General features: G+C 36.8%; 1 protein-coding gene across 3 annotated transcripts in view; it reads right to left on the reverse strand.

Moving 5' to 3' along the window:
- The window catches only part of Eps8 (EGFR pathway substrate 8, signaling adaptor), a 161,587-nt gene extending 153,683 nt beyond the window's left edge, over positions 1-7,904 (reverse strand). For 2 of the 3 annotated variants that reach the window (XM_076854154.1, XM_076854151.1), the window contains exon 1: positions 7,670-7,904. The gene's annotated coding sequence lies outside the window, so the exon portion shown is untranslated. The remainder of the gene's footprint in view (positions 1-7,669) is intronic. The other variant, XM_076854152.1, reaches the window with a different exon arrangement.
- Between the last annotated feature and the right edge of the window lie 17,245 nt (positions 7,905-25,149).

Below are 25,149 nucleotides of genomic sequence, written 5' to 3' on the forward strand. Positions count from 1 at the left end.
GGCACAGAGCAGACACTCAACAAATGCTCAACAAGTGAGGAATGAATAAACAAATGAAATTCAGTAATGTTCAACTTCCTCTGTGAGGAAAAACTCATTCCCTTCTAAACTTTCTTTTAAATTTGTTTAAGCTGTAGATGGACACAATACCTTTATTTTATTAATTTATATGTCATGCTGAGAATCAGACCCGTTCCTCACACATGCTAGGTACCACTGAGCTACAGCCCCAGCCCCCCTTTTAAACTCTTATTCTGCAAAAAAGTATGATCACACGTGCAAATTTCACTCAACAAGTATTCTGTGAGTGTGTACCCTCTGTGATGTGTTGTGTTTAAATACCACAGGGAATTTAAAGATAACTGTCCTCAAGAAACTTAAAATTCGGTGGGGAAAAGGGGTAAATGACTAGATAATGCTACCTGTACTTGTTTTATTTTTCTTAATCCTCACAACTGCCTCTTTCAAAGATAAAAGAATCTCATTCTTCATAAATATGTTCCAACACTACACACTTCTGGGTTGTTGAGATATAGATCGATCAATAGGAAAAAAACAGTTTAAACAATTTCTATGGATCTTAAATATACAATCTCTTGAACCATTCTCACTTAGCTCAATAGTCATTTAAGTAGAATATATTATTAATGAAGATAATAAAATCAAGGATACTCTGCAACTACCCTTGCTTTTTCTTTTGTGAGAGGCAGCATAGCCAAGTGGAAAGAGCATGGGTTTTGAAGATCAGGATTCCCTTTCCAACTCTGTCCTATTCTCCCCATGTGAACCATACATAAGTCCCTGTTTTTCTGAATCTATTCTTAATTTATATAATATGGAGATTGAGGGGATGGGGATATAGCTCAGTTGGTAGAGTGCTTGCCTTGCATGTACAAGACCCCTGGGTTCAATCCCCAGCACCACGAAAAATAATAATAATAATATGGAGATAAAGACCTTCTAGAAAGACCTCTTATAAAGAGCCACACGTGTCAGTCTCTCTTGATGCATCTTGAAAGGTACTGGTTCTAACTTTCACGTAACAATATAAGTACTTCTGCTCCAATGTCAATAACACATAATGTTTATCAAAAGAGAGGTACTTGAAAAAAAGCTACTTGTGATAGGAAAAGGTGTCTTGGTTAATATTCAAGACCCATAAAATGTAGTTAAGCCTCAGGTTTCTAGATCATTTGCCTCTTCCCATCACATACTCTGCAAACCCCTTATTCCAGATTCTCTGCATGGAAAAATCAAACTTAGTAATTATTTTCTATGTTAAGATCTAAAAGAGCAGAAAGATGTTACTCTGTACTAAGAAAACCATTTTCACAACAAATCTTGGAGTAAAGAAGAGAGAAATAAATCATGTAAGTGCCCAGGAACCAATCTCAGCACAGAGCATACGTGGTATTACTTTCCAAGTCATTTCTCAACTATTTCTATTAAAGCAATTTTGCAGAACACATAAAAAGTTTCCTGTATATTCTAAATCTAATTTATAATCTATTGACTTAAACAACACATTTACTGGCGTTAGTACAATTGAACATTCATATGCAAAAAGAAGTTAATCACATATCTTAAGCCTCAAGATGGATCATAGACTTAAATGTAAAATGCAAAACTATTAAACTTTAAGGGGGAAAAAATGGCTCTGGACATTAGCACCATTCTCTTAGAAACCTTTGCACCATGACAAAGAAAGGGAAGAAAGAAGTGAAAGCACAAAAGATAAAGGAGAAATTCTAGTTAACTTCTAGCTTCTGCACCATGGAGGTCAGAAGAACAGAAATAAAGAATGCTGGAGGCCAGGGACACTGGCACAAGTGTTGGACTGTATGTTACAGACTAGAGTTTGTCTCTCAATGCATCTAGACTATCCAATCATCAAGACCACCTCTGAGACATTCACCTTGCTCGTGTCAAAATAGTCCCTATTAACACTTTGCCTTGGACCTGTGACATTCTGGACTAGTTGTTCTCAGAGTGGCAGAGTATGCTATGTGTATAATGAATCATATCTTCTATTGTCTTAACTGAAAAATCAAAAAATCAAAAATAAAAACCAGTATAAAATACAGGTGGCCTTGGGCTTAGCAGTGAGTTCTTAAAATGACACCAAACCATGAAGAAATTGGTAAATTGGCTTTATTAAAATTAAAAGTATCTGCTCTGACAATGACACTGTTAAGAGAATAAAAAGACAAGCCAGTCTTTTTTAACACATATCTTAAAAATATGCTTATATACTATATATATGTATATATACACATATATATGTATAAAGATATAAATATGATATATATACACATGTTTTTTAACTCTGAGAGGTGGGGGTAAACTTCAGTGGTAGAGCACATTTTATTTGTATGCACGAGGCCCTAAGTTCAAGCTCCAGAATTACAAAAGAAAAAAACATGTAATTTTTAAAACTCTTGAAACTCAACAGTAAGAAAACAAACAACCCCATTAAAAAGTAAACAAAAAGCCTGAACACATACCTCACCACAAAACATATGTGGATAGAAAATAGCAAGCATAAAGATGTAACATCCTATGTCATTAGGGAATGGCAAGTTAAAGCAACAATGAGACATTACTATGCACCCATAAGAATAAATAAAACCCCCAAAATTTACAGAATTAAATGCTACCAAGGATGTACAGCAATAGGGACTCTCATGCATTGCTAGTGTGAATGTAAAATGGTAGTCATTTTGGAAAGCAGTCTGGCAATGTCTTACAAAGCTAACTATAATCTTACCATATGATCTGGTGATCATACTCCTAGGTATGTATCCAAGTTATTTCAAAACTTGTGTCCACACAAAATCCTGCATATAAAGGCTCATAATAGCTTTATTCATAGTTGCCAAAACCTGGAAGCAACCAAGATTCTATGTGATACTGTTAAGCAATAAAAAGAAATGAGCTATTAAACTTCAGAAGGCATGGATTAACCTTAAATATATATTGTTAAATAGAAGAAGCCAATGTGGTAAGGCTGCATGAATTCTGGAAAAGACAAACCTACAGATATAGCAAAAAGATCAGTGACCGTTGGGGTAGAAGGTGATAGGTGAAGCACAGAGAATATTAATGTGTTGGAATTATTCCTGATACTGTGACATTATGATGATAGAGATATCAAAACATAGAACTAATAGGACAAAGAGTGAACCTTAGCATATGCAAATGTAAGCAAATCATTGTGAGGTCAAAGGATTCCAAGATAGAATGCAGATTGTGACAAAAAGACTTTTAACTGTATTATAAATGTGTGCAACAATCTCACTAAAGTGCACACAAGAAAAAAAGTGTTTAGACAACTCTGGAAATGAGAGAAGACAAAAAGACTAAAAAGCAAAACGAAGCCAGGTGCTACCACACACACCCGAAATCCCAAACACTCAGGAGACTGAGGCAAGAGGATCACAAGTTTGAGGCCAGCCTCAGCAACGTAGTGAAACCCAACTTTGAGTCCTCAATGTCTCAAAAATAATTTTTAAAAAGAATGGGAATGTAGCTCAGTGATAAAGTGCTCCAAGGTTCAATCCCCAGAATAAATAAATAGATAAGTAAATGCAAAAGGAACTACACATAAGCACTGTACTGTAGTTGATAAAGTTGTTTCCCATGAGAGCACAGGTTAGCAATTCCAATATTGCTATCTTTGTATAATGGAAATGAACAATTACGCAGATGGTAGGAGCCAGGTTTCTTCCAACTGTTGGGAGTACATTTATAGATAAATGGGTAAAGACCAGAATGATACATAGTGAATAGATTACAGTTAAAGATATAAATATGAATTCATATTTAGCTTAATACAGCTAGAGAGTCACACAGAAATATATATGCATACATATACACATATGTACAAATATGTATAGTCACGTTCCTATACACAGGTTTGCATACATACATACACTCCCTGCCTTTTTCACATGAAAAAGCCTGATAGCAATGACATCCCAGTAGCAACAAGTACACCTGGCACCCAACCTTGATTTCTAATACAATTTCCAAACAAAAGGAACCAGATTCCTTGGATAAATGGCTAATTCTCAAACTGGTACAGGATATATATACAAGAAGAGCCTATAATATCTTATAGTACCAGAAAGTAAAGAAAAATGCTTCCAAAAAGAAAAAAAACTCACATTGATGGTGGTATGTCAAAGGGACACCAGGGCCAAACTGTAAGAATTGGGGTAACAAAATAGACTGGATTATAACCCAAAGTATAAAACATACATCCATGACAGCATAAGTAAATGATGACCAATAAGAGTAAACAATGAGTAAATAAAGTGGAGAAAAAAAGAAAACTCCCCATGAAGGAGAATTCCAAATAATGAACACAGATACTCTAACCATGAGGCTGGGGGTAAGGCATGAGCATAACTCTCTAGTTCTTAAGTATGAGCTGTACACAGCGACTTCCTTCCAAGAGTATAGGATAAAAAGTGGGAAAATGAGGAATTTCACAGTGGATAACCTTATACTGCCTCAGTCAGGCAATCAAGATAAGTATCAACCATGATAAATCACACTGACAATATGTACCCTTGAATACGATGTGATAAAAATGGCAATTTACCTCTGTCATATTCCTTCCCAAAACCCATGCTCACGGTCTAATTGTGAGAAAAACACTAGACAAATTCCAAAGGAGGGGAATTCTACAAAATACCTGACCAGTACTCCTCAAAACTGTCAACATCATCAAAAACAAGAGAAGTACACGTATAAAGACATGAATTGTCATGGACATATTTTATATACAAAGATATGAAAAACTGTGCTCTATATGTGTAATAAGAATTGTAATGCATTCCACTGTCATGTATTTAAAAAAATAAAATCAATTTAAAAAAAATAGAGAGAGAGAGAGAGAGAGAAGGCTGAGAAACCACCCCAACCAAGAAGCACCTAAAACATTTGATTACTAAATGTAATGTAACATCCTGGACAACAAGATCCTGTAATGGAAGACATTAGATAAAAACTAAGGAGGGTTGAGAGTATACTCAGCAGTAGAGCACCTGCCTAGCATGCAGGAGGCCCTGGGTCTAACTTCTAACAACACACAACACACACACACACACACACACACACACACACAGAAAATATAAAGTATGAACTGCAATTAGTAATAACAAACTGATAACTAGTTTGTTAATTGTAACAAATATCAATATAAGTTGTTAATGAGAGGGAAAACTGGTATGGGCTTATATAGGAAGTAACTGTACTATTTCTGTACTTTTTCCAGAAAACTGTTCTTTAAAAAATGCATTTTTTAGATCCCATTTAGGAATGTGTCTGGAAAACACTGAAGAAGTTTTTATTGCAGCACTGAAGAACCTTCCACTTTCTTATATATATTTAACTTAAAATGTTTAATACTGCTCCACTACAGAATTTTTCTCAAGAAAGTATTTTCAATCACTAACAGCTGCAAACAATGTCATGCAGTAATTCCCAGCAGGGATGTACTACAGCCAGAGTACTTTAAAGTTCCACTTTTCCCCTTACACACCTCTGCAGATATCTGAAAGTTTGTAACCTATTACTAATTTATGTTGTTTTGTTCTGATCCAAATACCTACCAAATATGTTTAATATGACTCAGAAAAGCTAACCTAAATTTTAAATAAATCAGATTAATGCTAAAATACTCATTCCACTAAAACTTTAAGAAAGCAAAAACAACTTTTTAAAAAGTATCATTTTCTCTTCTGGATACTATTTATTATTATTATTATTATTATTATTATTATTTAAACCTGATTAAAGTGTGCTGCTGCAGAAAACAGATAAATGAACAAAAGAGGAAATAAAAAGCAGTGGGGGAGATGTTGTGTAGTATAACATAAGAAAAAGACTAGGTTTGAAATGGATCAAATAAGAACAGTAGAAGCAGAGAGAGTAGCAAGCCTATGTCATGACAAAAAAGGTACCTCCAAAGAATTAGCATAGGTCAAAAACTTGAAAGGAGGAAGAAGCTAGAGACGTCTTTAGTCACAAATTGTTCAAAATTAACAAAAGAAACATCTTAAATACAATTTGACTTAAAGTACTCTCCACTATTAATTCCCCATTAAAACTGCTATATAATGACGCTCAGTGATATTAGCAAGTGAAAATAAATTATAGAGTGAATGCACCAAGTATTGTGAACTATGGTTTTCTCAGAGTAAGAATTAAACACAAATTTTCTTTCTTTTCCCTCCTGTGAAGTGAATGATTTGTGGAATTTTTCTAAGTCTTAATCTATGTATTCTGCACTATAAGCATCCTATGAACACATTACATTTCTGATATATTGGCAAGTCTATAAAGTGTTTTAACTTACAATTTTTAAATGTGAATCCATGACCAAAAAAAAAAATTCCACACCAGCAACTTAAGAACTACAGCAACATGTTCAGAAAGCTCCACTTCCAAAAAGAAAATATACACTAGGCGAGAGAGAATGAAAATGATTTTAACTTCAATAGACTCACTGCCACGTTATCTACATTTGTACACACTTTCCAAAACTCACAGAGCTATAGAATGGCATCTTTCCAATGGCAATAAAGTAGGAGCAATACACAACACAGATATTTCAAGCTTTCCGGGTTTGTTTTGTTTTTAACATAAGGAAGCCTTCCAGGAATCCCAATTCTGCCCTCCAGAGATGACAAAGCCAAATATCAAACTGTTCATACACATGTGAAACCAAGTTTTATCTGAATTCATCCTAAGATATTAGCTATTTTACCTACTCCCATTAGAGGTAAAAACTGAAACCTTTTAAAGAAAAACAATTACATATTTCACTGAAACATATTTAGTAAAGAAAGATTCCAATTAATGCTTTACTGTTCTAGATGTCTACCTACCGATTCAAATCCTACTACCAAAGAGACCTGTCCCCAGGAAGAATCCGGCAATCCTGTGTGAGTACTACAGGAAAAGAAGGATTTAAGAAACAGCATGAAAACAATCGGTGCAAAGATTGTTCATACAGGTATTACTGAAATTAAAAAGGAGAGAGTAGGGTCTTTTGGGGTGGGAAATCTATCCCAAACGCTTTAACTGGCAACAACAGAAGAAAGGCCATCATCCCCAAAGTAAAATGGTGCAAGTAAAGTGGAACAAGCTGAGAAAGGAAAGTCAACAACAATCAGAGACTGACAACCATCCCAAAACAATGAGCTATCTTAATTTGAAAGGGTGAGACCCTATCCCTATGGATCACTTTGAAAAGACCCTCCCAACTTGGGGTGGGGGAGAGTAGTTTTGAAAGCCCTAATGGGAATACTGACCCACCTAGCAGATAAGCGCAGGTGTATCTGCAGAAGCCCACGTTACAAGGAGTATTACACAGAATCTTCCCTTCTCTGCCTTCCCAAAACCTGGAGCCGCGAGTGGGGGGACGCGGGTGGGCACCCACTCCGCGGCGCGCCACGATGAGGCGCGCGGACGCGCTCCAGCGGCAGCGTCCGCGCACACCTGGCTGCCAACACCAGTTGAAAGCAGTCAAAGTGAATGAGGGCGGACACGATGCCGGGCACCGCTCAGATCCAAGCACACAAAGGCGGGTTTTTAAAGTCAAGGGGTAGTCAAAGCCGCCGAGCCCCCGGGCGGGCGCCTTTTGCCGAGGGGCTCTTACCTCGGAACCGCCCTCGAAGCCACGGCTCTTCCCGAGGCTCCACGAACCCAGACGAGGTGGGAGGCGAACGGGAGAAAGACCCTAACCTGGAGAGCGCCCTCCAGATCTCTCTTGAGCCGCAGAGTCGCCTTCCGCGCCCGGCAGAAAAGAAGGGCTCTCAGGGCGAGCACCGCGCCCGCCTCGCGCCAGGCGAGACCGCCTTGCTTGCCGCTGCCTGTGAAGTCTGGAGCTGCCCGCCCGCTCGCGGCCAGAGCCTGCCGCGCCGCGCATGCCCAGTGCCCGCGCGAGGAACGAGCGGGCGAGCGCGCGCGTGGCCGGGAGCTGGCTCCGCTCTCCGGGTCTTGACTGCAGCCGAGGTGCGGAGTCTCCGGTCCACCCCAGTGCCCGAGACTAAGGGGCCGGGGCGGCCGGAGGGAAGGAGGCGGGGCGCCGCGCCAAGTTATCAAGGCCGCGATCAAAGTCAGACCGGGGTTCCGAGCCGCAGGCGGGTTTCCAGAAGTGCCCCAGCGAGACCGACTAGCAGTAGGAAGACACGGCATGGGCAATAGAGCTTGTGGAGAGGTTCGACCTGGCAAAAGTGGATGGCCCAGGCAGAGGGAGCTCTTCAGTCGCAGCGCCTCGAGTCCTGCTGCACAGATCCGGGCCATTCTCCTGTGGCAGTAAACCTGCCGCACCCAGTGACCAAAACAGCCTTTTGTCTTCCTTCTCTGGACCCCTGGCCTATTTCCCCCTTTTTGTCGCTTTCCTGTTTTTCGTCTCCCTATGCGGTAAACCGGTGGTACCCAGGGTCCTCCAGTGGTTCCTGAGATCTCCAAACTGCCTGTCCTGTGCTTCATCCAACAAGCCCAGACCCGCCTCCCGCAGCGCTGCCTCGGATCCCATTTTTCATTGTAGCTCTTGCCAAGAGCCTGATGTAGTTTGAAGTAGTGAAGACTTTTTTTTTTTTTTTAACTTTTTACTTTTTGTCTCTTGTACCTTAACCAACCTTCATAAACTTCACCTCCTCGCTGAGGTGGATCCACAAAATGAGAAGTCTTGTGAACATCGTGCTTTCTTACTGTTATAGCATCTTAGTTGACATAGCTACGCCCCCACACACCCTGGTGTTCTAACTTCCTACTCAATTGACTTCCAATAGTCAACGAAAGACTCTAAATTAAACTTGGTTAAAATAGCCTGAACCTGCCTGCTTTGTGAAGCATATGAAAGCACAGTCAGGGGGAACTGAGATATCAGGCCAAGGAAGTAAAGAAAGTTGCAGAAGAACTGCACTGTCAGGTCCCCTGTTCCTACCTTAGTCGTGAATCCTCTCTCCAATAATTCCACTAGGTCACCATCCACTTGAACATTTCCAATGTTAAAACCCTCTATTTTTACCAATATTATGTATAACCATGATTATCTGTTTAATATTTACCTATGCCAGGAGCTAAGCAATCTACATGCATTAACTCTAACCCTTAAAATAAGCCTTATTATACCTATTTAGCACATTAGGCAAATGAAGAGCAGAAATTTCTTTCTTTTGGCCAAAGCCAATTCTGACATCAGAATTAAAATTTAGGTCTGCATATTCCAAATCCTGTGTCATTTGATTTATGAACCCTAATCGACTTTCCTTAAATAATACCACTAGTCCTGGTTCTACCCTTAAAATTCATACAAAATTATTTTTATTCCATTAGGCATTACAAGCCATGAAATAGTAGAACAAAACTATTAATTAACAGCCAGAACATCTAACACTTGTCTTCAAAATTTTCCTTTCCCTTTCCTTAGAAGACATAGTGAACCCTAACTACAATCCTTACCCTGCTTTGGATGTGCTTTGTTCTTTCATTCTCCCCATCACCAAATTCTACGCTCAGAACAGAACACTACTTTCAAATACAGTGGGCAGATAACTGAGTCAGGAAGAGATCACTGGCCCCTTTCATCCAAGCTGCCCTTCCAGTAAAGCATCCTAAACTGTTTTGGGTGTTTCTGTTAGCAAACATACTACTTAGAGTCAAATAGAACACCCAATTAAAATTAAGCTGTATCTTTCACTTTCCATCATCTATATTTCTAAATTCTACATGTTCAAAGCTTTCCCCTTTTATCCTTATTAAACATATTTGTTTTCAGACACCATTTCAGATAAAGAAATATTAGTGATCACTTCAGGTTTAATGAATATGCCATCTTTGTCTCCATTTAAGTACTATAAAAAGTTCTTAATAACATTGCAATCTTGCTTATGCTTTTGCTAGAAATACATGTTAAGCTTACCTATCTACAATATCATCATTATACAAGTTTTTCATCACCATTATACAAGTATGCAAGTTTTTCCCTTTCAAAAATCTCATTTGTTAATTTTGACATGTGGGACAAAAATGATGTAGGACAGAATGAATGGAATAGATGGGGGACATGGAAAGAATAAGGCATCCAAAATGTGGATTCAAGTAGCAAAACTCAGGAATGGACAGAGTCTACAGCTGAAGATAAAGGCCACACACAGAAAATAGTATTGAATATTTCAAAATAACTAGAAGAAAGGATTTTGAATCTTCTCACAAAGAAATGATAGATGTGTGAGATTACAAATATGTTAAATACCCTGATTTGATTATTTCATTTTGTATACATGTATCAAACATCACAGGACACCCTGAAAATTTTTAAAAGACATTAAAAATGAAATAATATAAAAAGCAGAGAATTTTTAAATGTGTAGAAATTATAATGGCAGAATTATATTTGTGGTGTTTAGAAACTCCCCAAATACTACCCAAAGGGATGTATTTCTCAAACATCCCTCTTTACTCTCACCTACAGTCAGATATATGAATGTCATTTAAGGACTTGCAGTCTTAATGCCATTTAATGCAAATCAGACCTATAAGTAAGTGTAGAAAAGGTATAGTGTAGTATAGTATATTATAATTGTTGTAAACCAATCTCAGTATTCTACATATAACTTGGTAGACTAGTAATTTCTCTTTGACTGTCACCATCATTGTTATTTCTCATTTGAAAGAACAAACCAAACTGCTTGGGTTATTTCATATGCTCTCACTTCATAAGGTGCTTGGACTTGCTTCCTACTTAGTAATTGATGTTTATATTTCTGCTTTGTTATGGTTCTTTACATTCATTTGGGTTAATGAACTCAGTTTGGTTTAGCCTTCAAATGCTTTAAAGCTAGAACTTTAAAATGCTTTATTATATACCATATGAATACAAATGTGTGGAAATTGCAAAGCATGATAGGAAGTGAAATATCACTAACAAAAAGGTTTTTTCCATAGGTAACCTCTATTTCACTTACAAGAAACTTTACTAGTTAAAAATAAATAAATGAATATACACAACTGCTTACAATGGATGAAACCATTTGCATTTATCTTTTTTTTTTAATAATCAAGAGTTATTTTGCAGGGCTGGGATTGTGGCTCAGCAGTAGAGCACTTGCCTAGGCACATGCAGGCCCTGGGTTCAATCCTCAGCCCACATAAAAATAAATAAACAAAACAAAGGTATTGTGTCCAACTACAACTAAAACATAATTTTTTTAAAAAAAGAGTTAATTTGCCACAAAAAAGATGAAAATCCAACAATGCTAACACAAATCCTCTCTAGAGAAAAATGATAAGATCAAGTTAGCATCCCAGAATTTCCCATGAATTAACATCAACCAAGTGTAATTCATAATCAAAGATCACAAGATATATGAGAAAATTAGTCACCATGAGTGTCAGCAGAATAAACAAAGATAATTAGATATATGAGACAAAAAAACCTAATTAGCATTTATCTAGCTGCCAGAAGAAATAAAAAATAAAAGCATAAATAAAAGACTGATAAAAATGGACTAGGCATACATGAAAAAGAATGCAGCAGAACTTTTGGAAGGAAAAAGTAATAATTGTTGAAATCTGACACTCCATGGATGAGTTAGGATGCATGAGTTAAAGTACATTAAAAATAGTCAAAAAGAACAATGTAAGCTAGATATGAAAATTTTTTCCAGCATGCAGCATGAAGTGGGTAAAAAGAGATGAAAAATAAAGATTAAGAGATATGGTAGATATGTTACATAGCTACTCAGAATCCTGAAATGAGACAGCAGAAAGAATGCAATAGAGGCCAGAGGTGAAGAGACAATAGGTATAGTAATGTTTCAAGGTTAATGTAAAATATGACTCTACAAAGAGGAAGGACTAGTATATACTTGTATCACATAGGATACCTGGAAAAACTAGATAGAGGAAGCACAACATAGATATCACATAAGACATGTGAGAACAAAAGCAAACAAATATACAATAAGTGGAACTAGCAAACACCAGAGGAAATGCAATCTTAAAAGCATTGAGAAAGGAAAATAAAACTATCTACAAAGGAAAAACCATGTGAGGAATTCTCAACAATACTAATGGCATCCAGAAGACAAAGGAATATATCCACCAATGTTGAATGAAAGTAACTGTTAGCCTATAAGTGTCCTAGGGAAAAAAAAAATATGTTCAGGAAAGTTGTATTTCTAAAACAAAAATGGAATTAAGACATTTTTAGATAAGCAAATCTGTCCTTTTTACCACTTTCACTAGATGAACTTCAAAAGCACATTTGCAAAGGCAGAAAAGTGACCCAGTAGGAAATACTGGAAGGCAAGAAACAAATTGTGCAAACAAATTGTGCAATTTGTGCAAAAAAATTGATAAACATTTGGGTTAATCTAAAGAAACTTAGTCTGTATAAAATAATAATAAATAATATGAACTTTGTGGAGTTAAAAAAGGACACAACTAAAATACATATTTTAGTTTTTTAATTTACATATAAATAATAATGTAAATAATTTACATATAGAAAATAATACACATAATTTAATTTACATATAAATCAGGAGGAAGATGGTCAGAGTTAAACTTCTGAGACTCTTCTATTGTTCTAAGGAGGCTAAGATACTAATTTCAAATGTCCTCAAGCAAAACAGTCACAATAAAACTAACCATAAGGTACTTACGGTATCTAAATGCTTAATATGAATTAACTCATTTAAATTCTCAAAATAATTTTAATAAACTCCACTTCTTAGGTTAAAAAACACTCATAGGTACACACATATGCACACCATAACTCATGGAGCTAAAATATGATGAAATTGAGATGTGACTTGAAGAAGCTTGGTTTCAAAGGCCATGATTTTGACCAATATGCTCTACAGTATCCTAAAGACTCTAAAAGAATAGAAACAGTACATAGAAATTCCAAAACTAAAGAGGGAGGGAAAGAGAGGAAGAAATGAATGAACAAACACTGACAAGTATAGCTCAGTGGTAGAGTGTGTGCTGTCCTAGGTTCAAAACCCAGCACCAAAAAATAAAAAAGCAAAACAGGGCCAGGGTTGTGGCTCAATGGTAAAGTACTTGTCTAGTGTGTGTTAGGCACTGGGTTCCATTCTCAGCATCACAAATAAATAAATAAACAATAAAGTTCCTTCAACAACTAAAAAAAAAATTTTTTAAACTATTAAAAAAAAAAGCAAAACAGTCAATCCTTCTTTCCACCCTGTGCAAAAATAAAAACAACCAGAAAAAAGAAAGTAAATAAGTATAGAAAAGCGAGGGGGGCATATAAAAAGATTAAAAATAATAACTGAAGGGAAAAGCATTCAAATACATACATAATACAATATACAACATTTATTAACAAAAGAATGTAGAGCCAGCATGGTGGGGAACGCCTATAATCCCAGTGACTCAGGAGGCTGAGACAGGAGTTCAAAGCCAATGTCAGCAACTCAGTGAGGCTCTAAGCAACTCAGCAAGACCCTGTTTCTAAATAAGATATATATAGATATAGATATAGATATAGATATAGATATCCCTGTCTCCACATGTATATGTATGTATGTATGTATATTTAAGTATGTGTGAAGATAAGGTATATAGCAATTACAGAATATACATTTTTCATCAAACTCATGAGAAATATTTATATAATAAGCATATTTTAACACATTTCAAAGAATTTATGTCATCTGGACCAGGGGTTAAGAAACTTCTTTGTAAAGGGCCAAATAGTAAATAGCTTTGCAGGTCAATGGTCTCCATTGCAACCCTCAATGCTGTCACTCTGTAGCTCAAAAGCACATACAGACAATGCATAAGCAAATACCATGGCTGTGGTCCAATAAAACTTTGTTTGGATGTGCAAATTTGAATTTTACATAATTCCCACACACCAAAAAGTATTATACTTCTTTTGTGCTTTTCATCCATTTAAAATGTGCCAACTATTCTTAGCTTGCCAGCTATGAAAAACCAGGTAGTAGGCTGAGTTCAGCTCATAGGCAGTAAGTAGTTCACTGACCTCTAATTTAGACTCATCTTTGTTTACAAGGCAATAGAGTTAGAAATCAATAGCAGAATAATTTTTAAAGGTTTAAGTTTAAAATTAGCTTAAATTTTAAATGACAGTACGTTTCTAAAGATTAACTTAAATAGGGATCTACAAAGACCTTCAAATAAATCATGAATCAAAAAATAAAACATAATTAAAATTTAAATAATACTTAGAATTTTCAAGAAAGAGAAATATATTTTGGCATATTCAGATAATGAAATATTCTATTGCAGTGAACACAAGGTAGCAATCACTCTGTCTGCATAAATTACTCTTATATGAGAAAAGTCGCAGAAGATTATGTACAATCAGATATGCCTTTTACAAAGCTCAAAACTAAATGGCATGTTATTTAGGAGCATGAACATTTGTTAATAATTTGCTTGTAAATAAAAGAATGTTTATCATAAAATTGAGAGTAATGGTTACTTCTGTGTTTCAAAGAGGGGTGAAATAAGGAGACAAACGTGGATAATTTGTAGTTGAAGTGTAAGGTGAGTCGAAGTTATTTGTGGGGTGTTCATCTTAATTATTATCCTTGTTCCTGCAGAGGAAAAGGTTGTGAAATTGCATACAGTAGGGTGGAACATAATGCAGGGAGACAGCTACTTGCTAGGGAAGGGATGGAAAAAATGAGACAAATTACAGAACAGAGACAGGTAATTGCTGCTCTGATTTGTGTGAAAGTGATCCATTATATCCTCTTATTTATCTGGACTGGGGTCATCAGAATGCCTCTTTGCCTTATCTGTGACCTTTGAATAACTGATAAGATAAAATATATCCTCCAGGCTTTCTCAACTGGACCACAGGTAATCTGTTTCTAACCTTAAATGTGGAAGTTTACTTTTATGATCAGGTTTATTTCCACTGGAAATTTGAATGCTTCTGTATAATTGAAGGAAATTTAATTTTTTAATCCAAGAGTCATTGAGTCACAAAATAGCAATATCAGAATGTTCTTTAAAATGCAAAAGAGACAGCATCTGTTTTATCTTTTTGAGATAAAGGTGCTGCTTAATCCACATAACTGCAAAGTTACCACTTGAAAACAGCACTTATCTCATTATTTACATCTTTTTCTAATCAAATCTAGATCCACCTTGTCTCTGAGCAAGAAAGCAGGTGAGCATCAAGATGAAATAATAATAGTAACAGTGAAGAAAGGAACTTAAAACATTTTTGTATTTTAAGTGATAGTATGACCATAAAATGGAATTCTACCTCACAATTAAAAAGAATGACATGGAACCATTAACTGCCTACTTGGATGAAGAGCAAGATATATAGTTGTGAAGTGAGGAAAATATAGGCATGTTGCAATAACATGTGTGGCATAAATTACGTATGTAAAAAAGAGTAACAGCTAGAAAAACATAAGCCAACATTTTAGAAGTATTTTTTGGTGGGGAAAGGATGCAAGTGTAAATTGGGAGCTACTTTCATTATTTCAGTTAATATATTTCTATAATATTTGAGTTTGCAACTATAACCGACAATTTTTTGTAGCAGAGAAAATTTAGCATAGTAATATTTTATTAACCATTGTGCATCCTGCGTATTTCATTCTTTATTCCTGCTGGTTTCTAGATTCTTAAAATTTATATTCCTAATACCTAATTTTTTTTTTTTTGTATCTTTAATTTGCTAAGCTAGAGTAACTTTTAAGCTATTTAACAATTCCCCTTGGGTAACATTCATTGGTATTGCAAACACAAACTCTGCTTCCTTTAGTTGGCACCCAAACTTTCTTCTTCTTGACAGCAGGATCCTCAAGGGGAGGAAATAAAACAAAACAAAATGAAACTTCTATTACAAATTTGGAACATTTTAAAATGTAAATTCAATCTTTGAGTAGCTACCTCACTCAGGTAGCTTCAACAACCTTAAAAGTAATTTTCCTGATCAAAGTGTAGAAGCCTAAATTTTGGCAGGGCAAAAGCAAATATATCATACACACAGACATCCAAAATCTCCAAAGGATACTGAAAACACTTGTTGACTTTCCAAATATACTAAACATTTCTCATCCCTTTAATGAGCACTTTTTCTTTTTAGTTGTAAATGGATCTTTTATTTAATTTATGTATTTATGTGCGGTACTGAGGATCAAACCCAGGGCCTCACACATGCCAGGCAAGTGTTCTACCACTGAGCCACAACTCCAGCCCCTTTAATGAGCACTTTTAAAATGCAACACTTTTAAAGCATTTTCCATACTTACTTATCTTCTTAACCACATTCATGTTTGGGGCATTCATGACTATACTGCATAGGTACACAGACTTCCCATCCAAACTGCTCCCGATCAATTTTTTTTTTTTAATTTTGTAAAGGCAATGTGTTGCTTAGACCATATATTCATCACATCTCTAGCAAGGTCTGTAATGAACACATTATTTCTACAGCAAAACACATCCCCATAAATTAGAATGAAGCTCACAGGCAGCCTCACATCAGTTCAGATCAGATTTGCTAACAAACTAGTGCAAGTGAAATTAGTCTTTGCCATCAGATGGAATTTGAAAGTAAACAAACAAAACAACAAGAACATTTTAAAAACTTATGAGTCTTTTGATTTGACATTGCAGAAAAGTCTGTGCCGCTGCGTAGTAGAACCTACGTGGACAATTTAATTGTTTGCCTGGATCTAGAGGCCCTCAACTCTGTCACTTTTAAAATGTTCAACACCTGCGTCTTGAAATCTTTCTGCTCCTTTGGTGCCATGAGGCACCCTTCCATCCATTTTGTTGCCATGAATTCCTTTACCAACTTTTCTGCACTGATAACTTATTACTTCTAATCTTCTGTGGCTTAAAAAACTGAGATGACAAAATCATCATAATCATGTATGAAGTTAGAATATGTAGGGTTTACATAAAGAGCCCAAAAGTTTTATATGTTAAGCTATGTAAATTCTGCTCACATTCATGATACTATATTATTCAACAACTTTAGAGTCTTTCTGTTTGTTTGCTAATGACTCTAGCTTGTATTCACAGTTTTGAGATTCTTCAAAAAAAAAAAATAGCTCCAACTTTCTGCTCTAAAAGAGAGAAAAATACATTGTTTTACTAATGCCTGCTAATTTCAAGGAATTGAAGCCATGTTGTTTTAATATATGCACATATGACATTTGGTCATATGAAAATAAACTAAGATCTAAAGTTTATTCATCCTTACACAAAAAGGGGTTACGTCAATAAGGAAGTATTTATAAAACTTTAAAAGTTCAATCTCAGGGTGGCATTTGTAAACACCATGGTCAATTGACAATATTTTTCTTCTCTGCTCAACCTGCAAGTTCTGACCCCACACTTGCATTTGTCCCCACTTACTTGCACTCTCAGCATGAACCTTCCCAGAGCTCCAATATGTAGCACCCTTGGGTGGCACTGCTCATACAGGTCACATTGACCAGTGCCACACAGAAGAAATCTGAAAGGAATAGAGAGTCAGGATGGGAAGTCAGCACAGGTATATCCATTGATCCAAGTTTCTGGGAAGGCAGTAGCCAAAGCTGATAAAACATGAATACACAGTGCTGAGCGCAACACAAGAAAGGCCTAACCCGGAATTATGAGAGCAGTGAGAACTCAGTGACCCAATCAGTTGACACAAGTATTTTCTTATGCATCTAAGGCCTCTGACTCACCCATTCAGCAAAGGTCCAGGCACCTGCCAAGCGCAGGGATAGACCTTAAGGATACAAAAAAGAGAACAAGATGATCCTCACCCTTCAGGGCTTGAGTTTCGCAATTAGACATAAACAATGGCAACCATATACCATGTTGCAACAGTACTGTGTAATATCAGACACCATTTGAGCTCTAAGAAATAGGTACCCGTCTCTGCTGTGCAAAACCAGGAGTGACCTCACAGGGACTTGCTCTGCTACCTTCCAACTGAGTGCCTTCCAACTTCCATGCTGTTTCTAGAGTTCTCTGGTACCTTAAACAGCACAGCCTTAGCACTTGAAGCTCCCTTGTCTTGGTTTGCCCTTCCTCTTCCAGAGAGCTAGAGCTCATTCCCTCATTTCATTCAGATTTCAGATGTAACACTACATCATCAGAAAAGATTTCTCTGACCAACTGCCCTATTTAAACTGTATTTCCATCCACCTACATATTCTCTCTCTCTCTTTCTCTCTCTCTCTCTCTCTCTCTCTCTCTCTCTCTCTCTCTCTCTTCCCCCACTCTGTGCCTTTCTATCTCCCTATTATATCACATTGTCTTTTTTTCCCACAACACTTATCACAATCTGAACATCTGGTTTAATAATTTATTATCTGTTTTCTGTGAGAATAAGGATTTTTCAGTTTTATTTATTGCTATATCTACATTGTTGAGCAGAATTGAATGAAAGAAGGAATGAATGAGTAGAAATTTGAGCTGAGTTATAAAAAACACGTAGAAGTTTGTCAAGGGAGTGGGGAGTGGGTAGGGACGGACACAGAAGATAACTAGGCACCAGGATAATCAAAGGGAGTCAAGGTACCTTGGAGGGAATTTAGAGAGAAATAAAATGATCTGTGCCTGGCCCACAGCTGATTTACATTAAATGTTATTAAGCAGATAAGCAAGTGAAAGAAATGATTGAATTAATGATCAGGGTTGTTCTTGAGAAAGTGTATGAAGATAGACTGAAGGAATGGAAGATAGAGTGGAGACAACTTTGAAGGCTGGTTTTCTATAAAGAGAAAAACTACCAAGGCATGAACTGGGAAGGTGGGAATAGAGAAAGCACCTGTAAAGAAGAAGCAGAATTGCCAACTGTGGGATGTGCCGCAGTTGATGAAGGAAGAGATCCTGATCAGGGATCCTGGGTGGGTGGCAGTGCCATGGACTGCAGAGTCAGATCAGGTTTGGTGACTGGAGGCTGCAGTGGGGAGATAATCCACCCATGTGGGACATTTGGGGATGGAAGTTTGTAATAACTGGAGACAATTTATAGATAGTCAGAAGTATAGACCTAGAAGTACAATCAAGACAAAACTCAGATCTGCCAGAATCACACAGATGCCTTCATCTTCAAGATTAGACAGTAAAATAAGAAGACAAAATATAAGAACTATTTAAGAGACCAAGAGGCAGAGAGAGGAAGAGGAGTCTACATGGAAAACTGAGAATTAACTGAGAGGTTGATAAGAGGAAAACAAAGTGTAAGAACCCATGAGAACATGTCTGTGCTATCTCGCTTGCTATGGTAACACCAGTGTCCTGATAGCTCATAGTAGAGACTCAAATTTTGCGGGGATTGGGGACAAAACCTAAGGGAAGAAGGAAAGAGAGGGATCAAAGAAAGGTTGGAACTGGTCAACAGTAATACTACAACAGGATCAAGAAAGATAATAATAGCTAAGAATTCAACATGTATTTTATTGGGGAATTATAACACATCAGACACTGTTAGAAGCTGTTTACATGGCTTAACTTACTAAATTCAAAAAATAGCCCTGTAAAGTAGGGATGCTTATTACCATCCTCACTTTATAAATGACAAAATGAGGCACAGAAAGGGATTTTGCCCACATTTACCCAGGAAGTTAATGAGAGAAGCAAGATTCAAAGTCCAGGCATGATGCTCCAAAACCATGTGTGCACAGAAGGAAGAGTCACTTTGCCAGGGACTACAGGGAGGGTAATGGGCAGGAGTGGCAGCTCTGTGGCCTGGGAAGATGCAAGGAAGGTGAGGAAGGTGAGGAAGTACAGAGGCGCAAGGCAGACTGCAGCCACAGAAAGTGTGACTGGAAGAGAAGAAAGGAGTAGTAGCTGGAAGGGAGCAGAGGAGTGACGGAAGCCGTTTTGTGTTTCTAATGAGCAAGTCTGGAGCATGTGGACTCATAGGTTCTGTTTACATCACACTCTAGAATTGCTAAGGAAAAAACGAGGGGGTTGGATAAAAAGACATGTGGGTTCCTTCCAGCTCTGATTCTAGTATTCCACAACTTTGAATTTTTTTCTCAGTGAAGCCAGATGGAAGATTTTGCCTGATAAAATGAGTTGAAAAAAATTATTTAATACACTTTCAAAGAGGCATTTAAATAGAAACCTAAGAGCATATCGATTCTAATTTCCTATAGCTCATGAACTTTTAATGATTTACCATTTTTGTTTGTGGCATTTGGGGGGCAAGTTACTGGGAATTGAACTCAGGGGCACTCAACTACTGAGCCACATCCCCAGCCCTATTTTCTTTGTATTTTATTTAGAGACAGGGTCTCACTGAGTTGCTTAGCACCTCACCATTGCTGAGGCTGCCTTTGAACTCACAATCTTCCTGCCTCAGCCTCAGTTGCTGGGATTACAGGCATGCACTACTGCGCCTTGGCAGCATTTTTTAATCCTTAAAAAAAAATCTAGTCTGGTCATTCTGACAATATTAATTCTGCCTATCCAAGAACAAGGGAGATCTTCCCATCTTCTAAGGTCTTTTTTTGCTGGTGGGACTGCAAACTGGTGCAACCAATCTGGAAAGCAGTATAGAGATTCCTTGGAAAACTTGGAATGGAACCATTATTTGACCCAGCTATTCCACTCCCTGGTTTATACCCAAAGGACTTAAAACAGCAAATAGCAAACTATAGTGACGCAGTCAACATCAATGTTTATAGTAGCACAATTCACAATAGTTAATTGTGAAACCAACCTAAATGCCCTTCAGTAGATGAATGGATAAAGAAACTGTGCTATATATACACAATGGAATGTTACTCCGCATTAAAAGAGAATGAAATCATGGCATTTGCAGATAAATGGATAGAGTTGGAATGCTAAGTGAAGTAAGCCAATCCCAAAAAACCAAAGGCCGAATGTTTTCTCTGAGAAGTGGATGATGATCCATAATGGAGGTTGGGGGGAGCATGGGAGGAATGGAGGAACTTTAGATAGGACAAAGGGGAGGGAGGGGAAAAGGAGGTGACTCCTCCCACCTCCACAGTTACCCAGGAAGTCAATGAGAGAAGCAAGACTCCAAGTTCAGCCATGATCTCCAAGATGGGGGATAGGAAAGATGGTGGAATGAGATGGACATCATTACCCTAAGTACATGTATGAAGACACGAATGTTGTGACTCTACTTTGTGTACAACCAGAGAAGTGAAAAATTGTGCTGTATATGTGTACTATGAATTGAAATTCATTCTTCTGTCCTGTATAACAAATTAGAATAAATAAATAAATTTAATTTTTTTTTTTTTTTTTTAAATCTAGGGCTGGGGATATAGCTCAGTTGGTAGAGTGCTTGCCTCACTCGCACAAGGCCCTGGTTTCAATCCTCAGCATCACCAAAAGAACAAAAAAATCAAAAGTTTAATGTCTTTAGATTTGGCCTAATTACTTTCCAAAGTCAGTAAAGAAGGAAGGCCTCTGGATTTATATTCTTTTTCTCCATTGTCTTTTCCCATTTGTACTCTGCCTCACCTTCCTCAAGGAGGGGTCAGGGAGGCAGTACAGACATTAAAAGAAAAGTCATAAGGTTTCAACTCTCACAAAGTGTTCTACACTAATATAATCACTAGTGTTTCTTGCAATTCTCTCTCTACTGTCTCTTGAAATACATTAGCTTTTCTTCCAACCTGGATCTTTTCTTTATGCCAAACTTCTTTCCTCTTCCTTCTGGAAGCATGTGAAATGGATGTATATCAGTCCCAGAAATTATACCACGACTTTGTTTTACCTCTACACCACAACATAAAATTTTCTCCCAGCACACTTTCTTCAGTTACATCTATTCCTATTTTTTGGGTATTCTTTTGCCCTTTTATATTTCCAGCTGTTCCTTTTTCTATCTGCATAATGTCAGTTTGCCACTATTCTTTAGTAGGGCTGAAAAATGGGGCAAGATGGGCTGCAAAATGTAGAATTCATTTTTTTTCCCGAGTTGAGGATTTATTTTCATACTTACCAAAACTGGTATATACCCAATTTTGGAAATTCACAACACTTCAAAATAAAGTTATAGTCATGTCTCAAAAGGAATTAGAAAGCTATCCACTTAGCAAATCTTTGCTCCTTGCTCATTTCTATTCTGGGCAGTTCTCCATGCAATGGATGAATAGCATTATCTCTTAGACAAATGCAAATAATCTTCATAGAGAGATCTTTATTTTCCTCTCTAAAGTATGCTATCTTTCTTTCTCACAATTCCCTGGAGCAGGGTGATAATTAAAGTGTTTCGGGTTCAAAGGCATTCTCTCTAAAATTCCTGATGAGCTAGTTTTAGACAAGAATGAAAGTAAACAGAAGTGGCAATGATATCATAATTGGATCAGGTTATAAAGCTAATAAGAAGTTGAAAATAAGATGTATCATCTGTTTAGTATCAATAATTGACTCTATTCACATTTTCCCTGACACATGTGAATCCAAACCCCAGATTCATATTGGTAGTTATTTTGGCAGGCATATGTACCAAGCTGAGATGAACAGAGCACAAATAGAGAATCTGTCAATGCTGTAGTCCATACCAGGATAGCACCTCATTATTAAGAGAACTAAAACATCATGTGCCAGCAGGCAACACTTATCTAGAAATAGAAGAAGTCTCAATATCTTTAAATCAAATAAGGATTGCACTCTTTATCTTTACAGGTTGTGCTTCTGAAACTGTAAACTATTTCTCAGCAGTAATTTGGAACAACCTAACTACTTTTCTATTTAGTTGAGCAACATTCTCAAATACTGACAATGTTGATGATTCTAAATCAAATTAATCAACATAATCAAGTAAGTGTCCCTCCATTTCACTCTTGGGAAAAAATTATTTTTTATGTTAATTGTTTAAAAAAAGTCAGTCTCATGTTTTTTTTCCCCCTTATTTCTATTTTTTTTTTCTTGGTTTAAAAATGCTGAAATTCTAATTTTTAAACCAGGAAAATGTTCCATTGGAAAAGTTTCCAATTTCCAGGAAATTTGTTCTGTCAAATATGGGATAATTTAGATTATAGATTAAAACAATTAAGCTAGGCATGGTGGCACTAATCTGTAACCTGAGGGTCTTGGGAGGCTGAGGTAGGAAGATGGAAAGTTCAAAGTCAGCCTCAGCAACTTAGCAGGCGCTAAGCAACTTTAGTGAGACCCTGTCTCAAAAAAAAAAAAAGAAAGGGGTTGGGGATATGGCAGTGGTTAAGTACCCTGGGTTCGATCACTAGTACCAAAAAAAAATTAATTAATTAACAAATGTCCAATGTAAACACTTTTCATTTCTTAAAATTTTGTATTTAAGCCAGGCACTGGAGTGTGTGCCTATTGTACCAGCTACTGCAGGAAGATCACTGAGCCCAGGAGTTCCAGACCAGCCTGGGATATACAGCAAGACCCTGTCTTAATAGCAGCAACAAAATTTCTCTGTTTTTACAGAGACAAAAAAGACCCTGAAATATGTGATTTTTCCTATTTAAAAGTTAAATTTGTCTGCATTCGAGAATAATCCATCTGTAAAAGGAAATTTTTCATTAAATGAATTTTGAATGGATCTATTTTCTATAATCCTGGGGCACAATAGTTTTTTGACAAGTCTTGTTTCCTAGAGCTTCTGAGCCCCTTTCCAAATCATCAGGAGCAAGAATATTCCGTTTACTTATTCTGAACAAAAAAGCTAGGAAGACTCTCAGTCTGCTCTACCCTCTCCTGACCTCCTGTCCTTCCCCACTCTTAGCTCTCAGGAATCTTGCCAAAGATTACTGATTGGTTTTAATCCAACTCCAACTTTTTAAGTGAGGGCTTGTAAGGGCAACCTAGACTTTTAAAATTTTTCTTTCTTGCTTTATAAAACAGAAGATAAAAAGATTATTATAAAATATTGACTTTCAAACACCTTCATGGCCTCTGCCATGCTTTAATTGGCAGAGTCCCCAAGAGCACTGTGGTCCCAAGGCCGGTGAAGAGGTGGAGTGTTATTTCTGAAAAGGATTTGGACCATATGCAATACATGTTTTCCCGCCACAGTGGAAAACATCTGTTTTGCTAATGGATTTGGTTCTACTTGCCAGAATAACTTTCCAGATGTTTTGAAAGCTCTAAACAACTGAATCCTTTCTGATCTGCTCTGGCTCAAAAGTTGATTTGCTAAGAAAACACGTAAGTCTGTGACATAAATAAAAACAATACTATTTATCTTAACATGTCCATAATATCTAAATATTTTAGACATGGCCTTGAATTAATGCCATTCCGAAGGTTGTTTTCCTTTCTAAAATATGCATACAGACATGTATACACATAGTTTCTTGGGAGGGATAATAGTGTGAGTAGAAAATTATTCCCAATCTTCTCAATGTAAATAACTGCTACTGGTAGACACTTCATGCTCCTTGTCATTTCCCCAGCTTTTTCTTTTTCTTTTCTATTTATTTATTTATTTGTTTGTTTGTTTGTTTATTTATTTATTTATTTTTATGGTGCTGGGGATTGAACCCAGAGCCTTGTGCATGCGAGGTAAGCACTCTACAACTGAGCTATATCCCCAGCCCCTGCCCAGCTTTTTCAGTGGTTTAAATTAAATGATTCCCCCAAGCTTGGCATGGTGGCACACACCTGTAATCCCAGTGGCTCAGGAGGCTATGGCAAGAAGATCATGAGTTCAAAGCCAGCCTCAGCAATTTAGCAAGACCCTAAGCAACTTAGGGAGATCCTGTCTCTAAATAAAATATTAAAAGGGCTGGATTCAATCCCCAGTAAAAAAAAAAAAAAAAAAAAAAAAAAAAAACACCTATATAAGAACATCCAGTCCATATTAGATCCTCTTTAAGGATTCTAAAACAGCACAAAAAGTATATTACACATTTTTTTCCATTCATGTTGGCATTTTTAGCTTTGATTAGAGCTATTCCCAGCTAGCTTTTGTCGATGTTTTGTTTTTGCTATTGTTTATTTATAATTTAGAAATTCTTTTTTTTTATTTTGTTCAACTGCCAAACAACATAGTATTTCTTTTTTCTGCCTCACTATAGCTACTGATTGCACTGTCTTATTCTAATCGCATTCAGATCAAAACCTATGTTTTTTGTTTCATTTATATTTTATTTTTCAGTTTTCCTTTTTGCCAAAGACAGAACCTAGGGCCTTGCACATGCTAGACAA

The sequence above is a fragment of the Callospermophilus lateralis genome, chromosome 4 (assembly GCF_048772815.1).
Source record: "Callospermophilus lateralis isolate mCalLat2 chromosome 4, mCalLat2.hap1, whole genome shotgun sequence".
In the NCBI taxonomy this organism is placed as follows: Eukaryota; Metazoa; Chordata; class Mammalia; order Rodentia; family Sciuridae; genus Callospermophilus; species Callospermophilus lateralis.